The sequence below is a fragment of the Aricia agestis genome, chromosome 5 (genome assembly GCF_905147365.1).
Source record: "Aricia agestis chromosome 5, ilAriAges1.1, whole genome shotgun sequence".
Classification (NCBI taxonomy): Eukaryota; Metazoa; Arthropoda; class Insecta; order Lepidoptera; family Lycaenidae; genus Aricia; species Aricia agestis.
The window spans coordinates 19,014,273-19,015,300 of NC_056410.1; positions in this window are offsets into that span (position 1 = coordinate 19,014,273).

Here is a 1,028-nt window from a genome sequence, read left to right on the forward strand (position 1 = left end):
GTGCGTTGCCGGCCGTTTAAGAGGGAATAGGGATAATAGGGAGGGTAGAGAAGGGAATAGGGGAGGATAGGGAAGGAAATAGGAGAAAGTAGGGAAGGGAAAAGGGTAGGGGATTGGGCCTCCGGTAAACTCACTCACTCTGCGAAACACAGCGCAAGCGCTGTTTCACGCCGGTTTTCTGTGAGCCCGTGGTATTTCTCCGGTCGAGCCGGCCCATTCGTGCCGAAGCTTTGCACTCCCACGTCATGTTTTCACTGCTATTTTTAAAAATCTATTCTAAAGAAAAAAAATTTATTATGCAGCGTAGTTGGTTCGTTATATTATACGGATACGGGACCACGATACTAATATTCGAAGAAGATAATAATATTAAAATTCTGATCCTGTAAAGACACAGCTGGAGGAACTAGAGTAAGAAAGAATGCTCAAATCGAGAAACTGAATATAATATACATGCATTATTTAGTAGAGGAACACTGGTTATTTTTAACCGACTTCCAAAAAACGAGGAGGTTCTATGTTCAGCTGTAGATATTTTATAGGCTAGAGATGATATCAATGTTTAAACATAATAATAAAAAGATAAAACCTACTCCAAACTTGTACGTAATTGAGAATTAAAATTCCCTATCTCAAAAACTACCGAACCGATTTTGATGAAACTTGTGGTATTCCCTAAGTTGAATAATAATTAGTACAACAAAAAAATCACTCAAATCGGACTTGTACTTACGGAGATACGAGTATATATAGATAAGTATGTTTTTATGTTTGTGTTCATAAACACAAACATAAAAACATACTTACAGTTTGGCAGGAGACCCGATGGAATGACCCTGGTCCCCTGGATCGTGGGATGGGCCCTTGTGTGGGACGCTACTTGTGTTGACACATGTTCAGGGCACCTCAAGCTGTGCGGGCGCAGCCGCAAACCAAGCAGAAAACCTCAAGCGGCACAAATATGAGAACCTCAGTGGAGATCTCATATTTGAACCGTTTGGGGTGGAAACCCTAGGCGCATGGGGACC